This window comes from Marmota monax, unplaced genomic scaffold (assembly GCF_021218885.2).
Source record: "Marmota monax isolate L192 unplaced genomic scaffold, Marmota_monax_Labrador192_F-V1.1 WCK01_AAM20220418_F8-fsc00030, whole genome shotgun sequence".
In the NCBI taxonomy this organism is placed as follows: Eukaryota; Metazoa; Chordata; class Mammalia; order Rodentia; family Sciuridae; genus Marmota; species Marmota monax.
Genome location: NW_026691988.1, coordinates 14,408,328 through 14,424,042, shown reverse-complemented (window position 1 = coordinate 14,424,042; position 15,715 = coordinate 14,408,328). Strand labels below are relative to the sequence as shown.

Here is a 15,715-nt window from a genome sequence, read left to right as displayed (position 1 = left end):
AAGACAGAAGCCCAGGTGGAGAGAATCATGAGCAGGAATGGCTCTGTTTTCCTCTTGGAAACCTGCAGATAGCTGCATATCTAGAGCTTCTGGGGTTTTCAAAGGCCAAACACATCTAAACCACATCTGCCACTTTCAAAATGACTCCAGGAGACTTGGGGTATTAAAGCCACCCCAGTGCTTAGAGGCAGTGAGTTCAAGAAGTGAAAGTGTCTACTGTCATGTATATCAACATTTTGAAAAACATAAAAAGAAAATGGGGGAAAACAAATGAATATACTGTCCCCAAAACTTGTGAAATAGCTTATAACCATTATTTATTTTTTAGTATAAATCAGGTCCATCACTCATTTTTTTACACAAATAAATTCATGTTCTACTAATATGCTTTTTCCAAAATGGGAATAGCTCTAGCTTTTATTTATTGTAAAAATACCTAAGATTGTTTGGTCATTAATCCTCCCAAGTACATGTTTTTATAACACGCTATGCTTTTTTACCACATCAGTTATAGTTATAATAAATTGATCATTTGAATAATTATTTTTTTAAAAAAAGCGAAAGTGTTAGTGTGACAAGAGAAAGGCCACTGCCCTGGAAAAAGACCCGATAATGACAAGGATGTGGACACCATGAGGAACACAGTGTTTGCTGCTAATAGCTTTAAACAAACAACTGGCGGCTGCATTTCAATAGGAAATTCTGAACCAGATGAAATAGATCAATTTTATTTGGATTCTGATTCAAATAATCCCATTTGTGAGACAATGAGGGGAAATTTGAACACTGGCTGAATAGATAATGGTATTAATATTACATTTTTAAATTACCATAATGGTATTGTGGCTTTGTTTTTTTAAAGAGTCCTTATTCTTTAGCACCATGTACCAAAATATTTACGGGAAAACAGATACAATGTCTGGAATCTAGTTTTAAATATTCTGAAGTGGGGAGGGAGAGCAGATGGGCACATGGACGAAAGACGTTTGAGTTAGTAACTGCAGGGAACGGGCACCTGAGGTGCCTTAGACTATTCTGTCAATGCTAAAGAACAAGCTGAAAAATGAAAGTTAGAAGCATTTTGGGTATGACTCTAGTTTTTGCTACACCAGCATCCCTTCTTCTAGAAATAGTCTGCTTACCCTTTGTTCTGGGAACTGCCCCTCCTCCCACTCCATTTGGTTCTTTTGGGACCAACAATCACATCCACTAGGGTGACACCAGGGTCCCATCCAACTTGCTCTGTGACTCAGTCCCCATCAGAACCCTTCTATGGAATTTTTGGGTGTGGACCCCATAGGAGAGCAGTTTTCTCTTTTTTCTCTGGGGTTTTCCGTGAGGCCAGTTGAAGTATGGAGTTACTGGCAACCATATTTGATGATCCTGCAAAGGAGGCAATGAACCCATCCAGGACATGGGGAGCCAGGACACTGGGGATGGAGGTGGGTGCAGGAGGAGACTGGGAAGAGTATTAAGTTCTACCCTGTGCTATGTTAGGCCAGCCTCAAGTTCCCTCTTAAGCACTTTAAATGACAGCTGTCTACTCCAAAACTGAATGACTTTGAAGATAGGACTAAGTCAATGATCTTGAGACACAAAGGGCATCCTGGGTGGTTCGGGAGAGCCCGATGTCCTCATCTACGTGAAGAGGAAGAGAGGTGAGCCTCGGCAGGAGCAGGAGGATGCAGGGAGGCTGGGGTACCTCTGAAGATGGAGGAAAGGGCCAGGAGCCAAGGAATGCCAGAGCCTAGAGAAGCTGCAAAAGGCAAGGAAAGGGATTCCCCTTTTCTGGGGAAAAGGATCCCCGCCCTGCCAACATCTTTATTTTAGAACTTCTGACCTAAAAAACTGGAAGACAATACGACTGAGATACGGTACCCACCAAATGTGGGGAAGGTATCACAACAGCTATAGGAGCAGATACACCACTCACCTATCCAACCTCTGCCTTCTAGGTGTCTCAGAGACACCTCAGACTCCATGTGTCCAAACTGAACTGCAGATGTTCACGTGGAACCTGCTACCCCCATGGCCTTCCATTCCGATGGCCACTGATGGTGCTCCATGCTTCTGTTGCTCAGAGCTAACACTTCTGAGCTGGCTGTGGCTCCTCAATGCCAACTCCTGCACCAGTGCAGATTCCATTTCCAAAAAGTCCTGCTAGTCCTCTAGTCCTGCACCCTTTCTTGGCACACTCAGGACCACCACATGTTCTGTTGCTCCACCTACCATGTCTTGATGAGAGTGTAGGAATAACCTCAAAGCCCCCTTCCTTCCAGCCCTGCCCCCAGCCATCAATTTCCAACTCAGCAACCCACAGAACCCTTTGACCATCCAAGCCGGGTCAGCTTACTCCTCTGCTCAGAACTGGCATGTGCTCCCTTCCACTGAATTGACAAATCATGAGGCCCTTCTCTCCAGCACCCTCCCCACCTGGCCTGCAGCAGCCACACTGGCTGGGTGGACTAGGACCCCTTCTGGGCCCTTCCCCCATTTTTGTCCTGGAACATGCATTTCCCAGTATCTACTAGTTCCCTGTTCCAATCCTTTGTCCCCTTATTACTGTTTCATGGCAGTGACCCTGGTCAACCTAGCACAGCCCCACCTACTGCCCCTTGCCCATGCTCTCCTTTCTCTGGAACTCTTGAACTTCTTACTGCTGCTCTGTTTTTTTATTCTTTCTGTAACACTACTTGCTAACAGATTATATCATTTACTTATATGCAATGTTTATTCCTTATTTGCTATCTCTTCTCACTAGACCATGAGATTCACAAGGACAGAGAAATTGGTTTGGTTCCAAGAACTTAGAAAAATGCCTGGCCTATAGTAGGTGCTCATTAAACATGAGAACATGAGAGAATGGCTACATGAAAGCTGACTTTTGATCCATCCCAGCCACTTGCAACCAGAAAATTCCTCACCCGCATCATTGACTTGAGCTGTCATTTCTGCTCGAAGACTGTGCTGACAGTGATCAATATTTTACACCACCAAACTCTGTAGAAAAGGGGATCTCTACTTGTGATCACTCTTCATGTATCTAGATAAAAATACCAATCAATACATTTCCCATTATACTTCCCACACAGAAGGGCTTTCATTTTGCTGGGGTTGCAGTTGTTATTTTTAGGGCCTGTTACTGTTTGTGACTTTGCCATTTGGATTCTGCCGTAGCCTCTGCTTCTGATCAGAAGCCCTTCCGAGAACTGCCATCTGATCAGTCAGAGGCAATCTCTAGACACCTTCTCTGGGGCTTGAGCCCTGAAATTATCCAGAACACAGCCCCAGGCCCCGTCGGACCTCCCTGTGCTGCTTTGTGGCCCACACAATCTATCTCCTGCTCTTTAACTGTTTCATGTGGGAAAATTTTAAAATCCGGACTTCCCCCTCTAGGGAGTACCCATAAATGGGCATAAGTACCAAAAATACAAAACCCAAGCAAAAGTTTTTAATGAGATAACAGAGGGATCTAAACCAGAAAAATAAAAATATATCATAAATCATGCTATAACTGCTTATTTAACTCTTGAACATTATTTGTGTGAGTGTTTAGATACACATAGTTAAGACAGATTAAAAACTAAAAGTAACCAATTTATTTCATTTCTAAGGAATTTCAATAACCCAAATTTGAGTTCTCTCAGCTTATTTGAAATAGAATTTTATAGGCCAGGAGCTATGCCATGGATAAATCAAAGGAAGAGAAAAATGCTCCTGAACATCAATCAATTATATATAGTTCATGGAGGTTAACATTAAAATTTTTCTCAATTTAACATTGAGAAAAAAAAATACTTGCTGATGATAGTTTTGCAGAAAAATAATATCACAGAATGTTGATTTTGATGAGATCTTACTGATTCCCTAAAAAATGTCAAGAAAAAAAATGCAGGTCTTCTTTTTTTTTTTTTCTCTTGATGAGGAGTCTGTAGTGAGTCACCTTTAATTGGCATGCATACTTTCAAAATACTCTCTGCAATTGGGTCGTTAGATTGTTTTATTGCTGATTTTTTAAAATTTCTTTATTTTAAAGTCTAGAGTAAAAGACACATAACACATTTGAACTGTTTTTCCATTCAGGGGATGAAGTATGCTCACCACCATTTCCAAAACATTTCATTCTTCTAAACAAAAACTCCAGACTTGTTAAATAGTGATTCCTTCCCTCTCCTCCTCCCCCATCCCCAGATTCTGTTTTCTGTCTCTGGGTTTGCCAACTCTAGGTACCTCCTGTACATGGAGTCACATGGTGTCTGGCTTTTTTCCTGTAGCAGAATGTTTTCAAGGCCCATCCATGTTGCAGCATGTACCAGAATGTTCTTCCTTTGGCTGGCCTAATGATATTGCCGTGTATTGTGGTGTTGTAAAAAGCACATTTTGCTTTTCTGGCTACTCACTGCCTTTCAGAAACATTTGTGGATGTTCTGGTTCCAATGCCTTAGATACGATCTTTATTTTTCCCCCCTTCATAAGATTCTGTGACTTGAGCTACAGTTATGCAAATTTCAAAACAGGATCCAGTGTGCCTCTCCAAAGCACAAGGGAGAAGCACTGTGATGGGCTATGAGCCCCCAGTTAACTGTCTGGCGGGGCTATAAGAATTTCGAGTGAAGCAGTATTGACTGGCCAGGGTTTTGAAAGATGAGTGGAATTTCCATGTCAGAAAAAGAAGAGCTGGATGGCTTCCAATCACCGGGAGTGACACCCTTTGAAACGTGGAGCAAAACAGAGGGCACATTGGAGAACAGGGAGAAACTGAGAGGCCAGGAGCTATGCTATGGATAAATCAAAGGAAGAGAAAATGCTCCTGAATGTCAATCAATTATATATAGTTCATGGAGGTTAACATCAAAACCAATCTGTCTTTCCTCGGATTTCTGAGCCAGTGGTTAGGGGTGAGATCACACAGCGGTAACAGTCCGACTCTCCTGGGCTTTCTGCCCAGGCCTCCTGGTGCCCCACAAGGTTGTCCCCATGAATCCAGGAGTCTTCCTCCCTGTCCTTCCTTCCCCCCAGAGGTTTGTGCCTTCAAGGTCTCTTGATGGCATGTCTCACTTTACTGTTGTGGGAATGCAGAGCCTTCTGGAAGCCCACAGGCGCTACAGTCCCCAGAGACTTTACTGTGCAAAGCACAGGGAGCTCTAAGCAGAGGAGAGGCCCTGTCATGTCACCTGTGCTCAGAGCTACGGCAGCCCCAGAAATCCAGTCCAGGTAAACCTGTAAATCCTTTCTGCAGAGAGCTGAGACCTACACCAGGGGGCCTGTTGGTTCCCACCATAAAACCTCTTTCTGAAAGTTCTTCTCCAACAACCTCCTACATTCAGTTATTTATTAAGCAACTACCTAATGTGTTAAGTCTTGGAGACAAAGTCAAAGAAAGAAGTCCCTGATCTCACAAAGCTTATTTTTTAGCATCTGTGTATATACAGAGGGGGATACGAATTCTGAGCAGGTATAAAATTCTGTACAGAAAGGCAATTTTAACAACTGATATCTTTAATAAGGTAGAATACATTAGCATGGAGAGAATGACTGCTGGATTGTGTTAAACAACCAGCCAGGGAGGGTAGAGGCACATGACCTCAGGTGCTGGTGGAGGTACAGTCAGGCCCTCCCGCAAAACTACTTGTGATTGTGCCCAAATCATAAGACATCACCTACTTCCCTGTGAATAATGTTATCTTCTAACCAGAACCTTCACAAAAACCATGAGTAGATTGAAGGCAAGTTAACAATAATAGTCTATGAATATATCTTTCTCAGAATTACAAAATTAATCTCAGAATAGAATTACAAAACTTCTTTTGTGCACACTTATAACCCCGGTAGCTCAGGAGGCTGAGGCAGCAGGACGGAGAGTTCAAAACCAGCCTCAGCAAAAAGCGAGGCACTAAGCAACTCAGTGAGGCCCTGTCTCTAAATAAAATATAAAATAGAGCTGGGGAGTGGCTCACTAGTCGAGTGCCCCTGAGTTCAATCCCTGGTACCCCCAAAATAAAATAAAATAAATAAAAAGAGTCATGCTATACACTAATAATATTCCATGTTCAAATTAAGTAATACATTTTTTTCACTTTCATTTTTTCTCCATACATGATAAAGGCATTGACACAGAAATCATAGAAGAAAAGACCTTTTGGTTGGTCATTTTCTCAAAGGCCACCTCCTATCTGGCCTCTGACAGGGGTGGGTTCACCCTGTCTTTTTGAATGAAGTCCAATTTTGGAGGAGTAAGCTTCAAGAAGTAGAGATTACACCTTTGTCATATTTAAGACGCCTATGTTGGTCTTTGATGATCTGAGGGTCTTCACACCATCAAGCTCAGAGAGTCAGTAAGCAAGAAGCCTGGTTGAATGGTGCTAGATGGACTAGGCCCCCGATTCAGGTCATGGCATCTTGAAGGCTAAGGCTGCTATGACAGGGTGGACAGAGAAGCTGTGCTCAGCATGGCTAGAACCTTCTAGGAGACAGAACGGCTCACCAGCCTGCACACACAGTTCACACACACACTGGCATCAGGCCAAGGTCAGAGGATAGCCAGTGCCTGTTCAGTCTTCTCCCCCGGTTCTTGCCTGTGTTTGAGATGCACTGGGCCTGCCCCAGGCTGGCTGCTAGCTAAGCCTAACTTGAGCCCAAAGTGAGGTTCTGAGTTGGAACTCCTTCACCACTTGATATCATTTCCTGTCCATGCCTCATGCCTGATAGCATACACTGAGGTTCTGACTTGGAACTCCTTCAGTTCTTGACCTTATTCCCTGCCCATGCCTTATACCTAATATTGTGTGCGCATCACACACACACACACACACACACACACACACACTCACACACACCTTGCATTTTATATTATAATCATCCGGGGTTTGTTGTTGTTGTTGTTGTCTGTTTGTTTGTTTTTTAACCATTCCCCAGAATCCCAATTCACCCTCTCCTCTGTGTACCCACTGCTCCTTGCAGGGAGCAAGCTCTTCTTCCTCCCCTGGCCATCGCCTACTTCATGACTCATTAAGTAATATTTTTTTTTTCACTTTCATTTTTTTTCTCCATACATGGCCACCCAGGTCTAGGTCAGGTCTCCCTCCTCCATACTACTTTGTGTTGAAATGTAATTGAAGTGGACCTGTTGCAGGTCTGTTTGGGCCACAGAAATAAACTCCTAGATACAGGGACTAATGACATCTCTTTCCTTTTGTGCCCCTGGCACCTTCCAGATAGTGGTCTTATTCAGAGTTGATTACATGAACTAATGGGTAAATGGTAGACTGTGAGAAAGAGGGCTCAAGACAGTTGCCACAAATGGGGTTTGACTTCTTATCGTTTTTAATTAGCTGACAGTCACATGGCTTATGGGTGAATGAGTTGAATTGAAAGAAACAGAACTGAATACTTGCTTCAGTTTTAAATCAATTAAACAATGATTAGAGCAGTCCATTGGAACTGCAGGACTTTTTTGTAAGAATGTAAATTCTGTAACGCACTTTTCCCAAAGTCTCTCTCCATGAGTATTGAGTTATTTTGAGTTATTTTTTTAAAATATTTTTATTTGTAGATATCTTTATTTTATTTATTGATTTTTATGTGGTGTTGAGGATTGAACACAGTGCCTCACATGTGCTGGGCAAGCTCTCTTCCACTAAGCCACAATTTCAACCCAGTATTGAGTTATTTGACATCATCTTTAAAACCTAATGAATTTTATTTTAATAAAAATACTATGTAATTATTACCAAAAATTCCAAAAAATACCAAGTATTTGTTTTCCTAAAGCAATCCTTATATGTACCCGAAATCCACATCTTGGTAATGTTCTCATAACAATCCTGATAGTCCATGCTTGCAAATTTTTTATATTAGAAAATAATTGGTACTTTTAATAATATTTGCCATATGGCAAAACTAAGAGAGGAAAGAGGAGAAGGAGTTATCTGACATGTTCATGAATGAATTATATTCAGTTCCCTTCTCCATTGTCCTACTACTGCAGACCCAGCAAGAGTTAGAAGTGGGGGGAGAGATGCTAGGATAGAGTTACCATTGACATCCAGAGCATCACAAACTCATAAATAACTCATAAACCATCTATGTCTTGCTCTCCTTCCTTTCTCCAGATATTTTCTTTGGATGATCTGTGGCAATTTTGAAACAGGCCAATTCACATTAAGTCTAGGAGATCATGACTCTGAATTCTTGGTAGCCAGGGAGATGCAGTTGGAGCCGACCTATTCAATCAGATGCAAAGTAAAGCAGATGCTGGCAATGAGAATGTTCCAGCCCAAAAGGTGGCATATAAAGGTAACAGACTCCATTGCACAGTCTTATATGTATTATAGTTGGGGACTCAATCCCATTCCAGGACATCGTTCAGACCATGAAAGATTAGGCCATTCCTTATCTGGCACAGCACCCCTCCCTGACCTCCATGGTGGAGGGGTGCTGTGATGCACCTGGGGAAGGGAGCTGCAAGCTTCTATATCTGCTTATGACTGCCAACTAGTCTGGAAACCCTTTCATTAGATGCTAATGGATCTCCCTCCTTCCAAGGACTGGGGTGGGGAGACCTAAGCCATACACCATGCATTCCAGCTGCTTAATCTTCCAGGAGGTGTTTATGTACCTCCAAGCTACCTGATCACCAGTTTGCTGCAAGTTGTTGCAATTCTCTTCAAATGCCTAGAATTTCAAAAGTACCTGTGCTCATAGGCCAGTGGGGAAGCAAAGAGCAGAAAACTCAAATTTGCAAGAGTAGTGGTAAGACAGATTAATTCTTTAAAAACCAGAATGAGTCTATGTTGCCATTACTAAATTCACTTCCTCATCCTCTCCCAGAATATTACCAAGAAAAATGACAAAGATGATATGGATAAATAAGACGGTGAGCATCCTGGTCTCTGTCACACAACCTAAAACGTGAAAATGGACGTTTAATTAGATTGAAACACTGAATTCGGTTCTTAGAGTAGATTTTATACTCATGACTTTTACTACACATTAATTTAGAAATGCAGTATTTCTAATTGCAGATAAAACATTTATAGAATAAAGGGAGGGGGGGAAGTAAAAGCTTTAAATCTTTTGGAGAAAAAAAAAGGTGGAAATGTTTTTTTCTACTATTATATACTTTTTTGTGGAAATAGAGGGAGATGCATTTTTTAAAAAAATGACCACAATAGCATTTCATACTTAAAAGCAAGGACTACTGATTCCTTAATATCATCAAATACTAGTATAACTTATTTTACAGTTTGAGTAAGAATACAAATAAAGCCATACAACCCATACATTTGAATGGTAGAATTTCTTTTAGTTCTCTTTCAATCTATAGGTTCCTGACTGGGAGCAAAAATATAGACACAAAGACTGTTAGGTAACAAAGCGCCAGCTCTGAGGCAGGATGACAGGGACCAGGCAGGGGAAGAGCTCAGGCTGGGTCTCCTGGGCCTGGACCTGAGATGCTCACCCATCCTCCAAAGGTGTTACTGGTGCAAGAATGAGGGACAAAGGGAAGAAGGGAAAAAAGTGGTTTTCATGTATGGAAGATGGTTCCAGTTTATTCCATGAATAATAAGCCTAAGCATTACCTGTTCAAGGGCAGGAGTAGATTTCTCTTTCCACTTGCCAGAGGAACCTTTTACATTTTCTTTCCAGGTAAAAGAAACTGGATGTCTCTATCTCAAAGGTGTCAAAATGCTAACCAGGTGGGATGAGACATGCAGAGGATTGGTGCCTCCAGGGACTGTGACAAGACTCTAGGAGGAGTTCAGCCCAGGGAAATGATCATAGTCTGGAAGACTGGACCAAGCCCGAAGTGAGGCACTGACTCCATGGATGAGGGCCATGTGGTGACCCTGTCCTCTCACCCTCAGGCCTACCTTACCTGCCCTCCCCTGCACTTCCCCGCTTCCCCATCCTCTTCCCAGCCCTCACAAAGCTCCTGCTCCCACAGGTGTGGGAATGTCATCTATCTGATGATCTGGACAAGTGGCCACACCCCAGGTCTTGGACTCAGAGGACCTGGTTTAGATCAGGACTCCAAGCTCACTGATGGTTCACTGGTTACCCACCCCTCACCTTCCTCGTCTGTGCAATAAAATGTTAGTCCTACCAGATCCACAGGTCAGGAGAATGAAATATGGTGGAGAGAGAGGAGCTTCTTCAATTTCTTTTCAATACTGATCACGAGGTGGAGGATTAGAGTGACTTTTACACACACACACACACACAAATGTGAATGGTCACTAAATGGCCTTCACCCTTTTGATATTGTTTAGTCTTTCAAAGGAAAAGCAAGTCCAAGTTCATGAATCTCCTATTGGTGAACTACATGGAGAAAATATTTTTAAGACAAGTCCTTGGCTAGTTCCTCTGAAACTGAGGCTAGGGCTAGGCAGGTCCTTTCATCTGACCTCCTTTTTATTTCAAACAGAAATATAGACTCTTGGAAGGAGAAAGTTAGGCAAGCACTGGCAACATTTGAGCATTGTTTTGATTACTTCCTGGCCCACTTCTTTTTTTTTTAAGCAAAATATTTATTGATTCTTAAATGACACACATCAGAACTCACTTGACTAGATCATGTCAAGTTGGACTCCAAGGTGTGGCCAGTGAGCCCAGCCTGAAAGTTTTATGATGGCCCATTGCCATGCTACTCTAGTGACCCACACCTTGCCTTCCATTCTAATTGACCTGAAGGGTTGAGAGGCTTCCACTTGACAGCAGCTAGAAAGTTCTCAGCTTCATACCTAGAGGACTCCAAGATGGGAAACCCAACTGGTGCTCTAGAGGTTTATTTATATTGATTTTCTGGATGCTGTCCCTACAAGTGGGCTAGTGAATTTTATCTCAAAATATTTTTTTCATTTTCATTTTTCCCCTTTCCAATCTGACATACAGAGTTGTAAATGTGTATTCTAGTTGGGGTTTATTCCTCAATTGTTATTTCTGGTTATTCTATCAAGATGATTGCCTTCAATCTTTTCTCCATTTACTAAAATGTACTATGTGCTATAATGGCCTGTGATTTCCACTGTTGCAGCTGATTTCTCCGGCCTGTTATCCAGGAGCTTTGGAGATGCCTATGCCAAAAGTACATACCTTAAAGTCCTGAATGAATTTGAAGAGGGAAATGAATGAATTTGAAGAGGGGAGGGAAAAAAAAAAACAGAATAAGCTGGGGTTAGATTATATCTGTAATTGGTATCACAAAATTCTAATCAAAGGGAATTTGGTGTCTTATCTATAGAGAACAGAAACCCGCCTGATATCCTAAAAGTCACTCCTTCACTTATTCATTCCATAAACATCATGAATCTCACCATCCCTTCTACACTACCCCTGCTACCTTCAATGTAATACTACAAGTAGATTAATTACTAAAAGGTTTGGTTTCTTTTTTCTTTTTGTTCTTTCTTTTCGTTTTTAATTAATTGTGAAACAGCAACTTAGAAAACAACAGTTTAAAAAACAACAGTCATTTCAATGAAAAAAAAAAAGCTAAATGTCAAAGTGTCCTAAATTCTTTTGTGTGTGATTAGATTATATGTCACGAAACCATTCTGAGGTGATAATTAGATTTTATCTGCACATGGAGGTGGAGGATAGGAGTAGGTGGTGGTGTCAACATTTCACCAAAACAACAAGACAATGCACGTGATCAGGTAGGAAAAAAAATTTTTTACACTGTTGGTTGGGGCCATTGTTTGATCAAGTATGGTTTGACGCTTCCACAATATAAGGTGGGTAGACATTTTATTTCCCTCTCTATGGCTAGAAATTTAAGAATACAAACTGGTACAAGAGGAAAAAGCAGAAACATACAATGACATATAAAATTTAAAATCTCTCTGTTGATGATCATCATGGAAGAATCTAAAACAGAGCAGAAAGACACTTTGTCCCCATAGGTTTTCAACAAATGGCTCCATTAATTGTTTTTGAACTAGTATAAAGGACTGAGGATTGAAGGCAATGAAACTTCAAAGCAGCTGGTGTGGAAGTGATAAGGTTTTTGGCTTCCAGTGACACCTCCAAATTTGCACAATAACAAGGACTCCTGGTGATAGAAATTTGCTTCAGGCCGGATGATGTCCTACATTTCAACTCACCCCCAAGAAAATATCCTCAATTTCACAGGTGTTCACAGTAATATGACCTGACTACAATCTCTTCTGCGTTTTTCTCTGGGTTAAAATTAAGCTCTGCAGGTTCAAAGTAAATTGTGCAGACAAGGCAAAGCAGGAAGCTTCCCACACCAGAAAGGGAAGATAAGAATTGCAAACGCTAGAATGTTCTTTCTATTGATGGACATTTCAAAGAAAATACAGACATCTACGGCATGTTTGTAAATCTTTCGTGTGTGTACATAAACATGAGCCTTCACACATCAAAACTGGATTCGTTCCTGAGCAACAAAAGGTACTGAAAACAAAGTGAAAGCAAGTGAAATAGAAAATACTTCCCATGAAGACACAGACACAGGGTTATTTGTTACCCTCAAGAGACCAAGAGCTAAGAAAACTGCCACAGAAAAATGGGCAAACGAGTTGACTACAAAGACCCAGAGAAAGAAAATAAAACTGGTTAATATTATCAAATACTTCCCAAGTTCAATAGTGATCAGGGAAATGCAAAATTGGAAATACACTCTGACCTCTTAGACGCCCAGTGACAAAGATTCTTTGCTTAGTCAAACTTGAGTCAGTCTCTTGAGCCTACTTTGATCCATCTGTTGTCAATCAATTCAAACTCAGAAACTACAGAAGCAAAGGTATTTTATTTGGAGCTCGAGAACTGCAATTCAGGATAGATAGATGCAGAAAGTTTGGAATGAGTTACTCCATAGATGCGCAGATTGTACGTGTTTTTGACAGGAAAGAAGCAGCTGAGGACAGAGATTCCACATCTTCTGTGAAAAGTGTCTGGTACAGAGAAGCTGTCCTGGCACCAAGCTGTGCGTGCCTAGGCTACCCACAACTGACTGCCAGAGCTATCTGTAGATGTAAAGTTTGCTAGTCATCAGGGACAGTTGATCAGCTGCAACTGCCAATAAAAGATGCTAATGGTGCCAGGCGCAGTGGCACATGCCTGTAATCCCAGCAGCTTGGGAGCCTGAGGCAAGTTCAAATTCAGCCTCAGCAACTTAGCGAGGCCGTAAAAATTTAGTGAGACCCTGTGTCTAAATAAAATACAAAAAAAAAAAAAAAAGAACTGGTGATGTGACTCACTGGTTAAGCCCTCCTGGGTTTAATCGCTGGTCCCCAAAAGAGATGCTAATGGCTTTGCAGAATTTGGCCCTATTCGAAAATTAGCATTCTGTTGTCATTTTCTCAGGCCTAGTTCAAGGGTTCACCTTCTCAGACAGCAGCCTGACAAGTGTGTGGATCCTGGTTCCCTCATGGCCTTCCAACTCCAGGTTAAAATGCTCTCTAAAAATTGCATTTCATAATGATTTTCTTTGGAATTTCAAACTATTGAACATGTAGATGGAATAGAGTTTTGGCAAGAACATCCCACATCGTCCCAGGTGATGTCTGAGCACCCTGGCCTGTCTTCAACAACTCCACTGCTAGGTTAGTTTGGCCAGAATCTCCCTTGACCCTGATGTTTCCTCCTAGTCATTTTTCATCCACTGACTCCCACCCTGCTCTTGGCTACAAATTCCCACTTTTTCCTTGTATTCAAAGTTGAGCCCAGTCTCCCTTCTCCACTACAAAATCCCATTGTGGTGTATCTGAATAAAATCTGCCTTACATGCTTCATGGAACAAAGTTTCTTTAAATGAGACTACAAAATGTTAGTAAAACCAGCCTGGCAAGGTCAGAGTCTTCTCATGGAATTATGCCCATATATGCAAAGAGACACAGATGTCCAAGATTTACGGAAAATGTAATATCAACAACTCAGAAAAACTGAATGCAATTAACAGAGAAGTGCTTATATAAAATGTATGTCTAGATCATAAAATTCTCTGCAATGAATGAAGCAGAATCATGTATATTGACATAAAGGAATGTTCAAGACACGTTTGAGCACGAAATGGAGTTGGCAAGGAATACGCACAGCATAGTCCCAAATCTTTGGAGGATAAAGTTATTCCTATTGTGTTCCCACAGAAGTAGTCAGAAAGTTCAAGCTGATCCCGAGTGGGGTCATTCAGAAGGAAGGAGGCTGGGGCACATGAGAGGAGTTACACTTCCTATTTCATACTTGTCTGTCCTGGGTCGACTTTTTACTATAAGAATGTAATGATAGAGCAAATATAAACCAAGTTTGCTGTTTTATGTATTCTTCAATGACAAAAATGAATCGGAGTTTAGATAAAGATATTTCAGAATGACTTCAATTAGTTTGGCTACTTCCACATAATGTCAACTTGAGTATCCGCTAATTGGCTAATTGGCAGGAAGTGGGGAAGAGGCAGACACCACAGCCCTGCATACTTCATGACAGCATATCGATGACCAAAACCTGTCCTTGTTACTTTAGAGTCTAGCTTTGTGAACCTTTGCGATCCCTCCACATACAGCTCCAAGAGTGGCATTTTTGTGTTCTCACTGGCACATCACAGAGACTCAGTAAATACTTGCTGAACATGGCGAATGGACCAAAAGTGGCACGTGGGTCTAAACTTCCTCAGCTACACTTCCAGGTTGGGATAAGCACCTTAAAGTTTTTGTATGAAATTTCATTGCTTATTTCAGACTTTAAACACCTGGCCAGCTGGGTGTGGTAGCGAACACCTGTATTTCCAGCAACTCAGGGGGCTGAGGCAGGAGGATCATGAGTTCAAAGCCAGTCTCAGCAATTTAGTGAGGCCCTAAGCAACTCAGCAAGACCCTGTCTCTAAATAAAATACAAAAAGAGCTGGGGATGTGGCTTAGTGGTACCAGGTGGGCAACTATCACAGATGATAGCAGTTTTCCTACCTTACATTTAATTTGTTTTAAATCCTGACAGGGCACCATCTACTACATGCTTAATGCCATCCATAAACATATGCAACCCAGCAAAGAATACCACATAACTAAAAGATGATTGAAAGGTACCCCGTGAAAAGCATCAACTCCACAGTGCTCTTATTATTACTTCCGCACCCTCGACTCCCCTAGACTCTCTCTGGAAATCCAGAGTGCTTTGAGGGGGTGGGTGTTACTCGGTGCGAGAGCACATGTGTAGCATGTGCAAGGCCCTGGATTCAATTAAAGGGGCTGTGGCTGTGAATTCCAGTGACTTCCTTCAGATACATTCCAAAGATGTCTTTTCAGTACTTGTTCTTGTGCCGCAGTCTGGCTGGGCACAAATCACAAGCCACTGAAGCAGGAACAAACTTTATTTTTGAACTGCAGGAAAACACTTCACACTGCTCCCGGAGAATCCTCCCGAACGCCAGGCGGCTTGTCCAGGAACCCCCAGCCGGAAATATCTCTCCCGGAAATCCCTCCTCCTGCACTTCCCCAACCAATGGGAACTCTCGGGAAATCCCCGGAAATCCCCACGAGAACTCCAAAATAGTGCGAGAACTCAAAAGTTGCGGCAGAGGCGGATAGTAATGCCTCGCCTGTCAATCAATACTGTTGGCAAAATGCCAGGGGCCATACAGACTCCACCGTGGCTCTCAGCATTCTTGAGGCTCTTTTAGGTGATATGGGTGCTGCTAACCTCCCTTGCCATGTTCTTTCTGCCTTGATCTTCTCTTTTTTTCTTTCCAGCCATGGCT

The 15,715-nt window shown here is 41.9% G+C and overlaps 1 protein-coding gene across 6 annotated transcripts in view; it reads right to left on the bottom strand.

The window, feature by feature from the left end:
* Positions 1-15,715, bottom strand: part of Phactr2 (phosphatase and actin regulator 2) — a 267,238-nt gene that overhangs the window by 238,817 nt on the left and 12,706 nt on the right. The window lies entirely within an intron of this gene.